This window comes from Leptonychotes weddellii, chromosome X, assembly GCF_054177405.1.
Source record: "Leptonychotes weddellii isolate Sample4059 chromosome X, ASM5417740v2, whole genome shotgun sequence".
NCBI lineage: Eukaryota > Metazoa > Chordata > Mammalia > Carnivora > Phocidae > Leptonychotes > Leptonychotes weddellii.
The window spans coordinates 21,206,835-21,207,122 of NC_138385.1; positions in this window are offsets into that span (position 1 = coordinate 21,206,835).

Genomic DNA, 288 nt, shown 5'->3' on the forward strand with positions numbered 1-288 from the left:
TGATATGAGGAATTCTTAATCTCAGGAAACAAACTGAGGGTTGCTGGAGTGGGGGGGTGGGAGGCATGGGGTGGCTGGGTGATAGACATTGGGGAGGGTATGTGCTATGGTGAGTGCTCTGAATTGTGTAAGACTGATGAATCACAGACCTATACCTCTGAAGCAAATAATACATTATAGGTTAAAAAAAGAAGATAGTAGGAAGGGAAAAATGGGGGGGAGGAAATTGGAGGGGGAGACATACCAAGAGAGACTATGGACTCTGAGAAACAAACTGAGGGTTCTAGA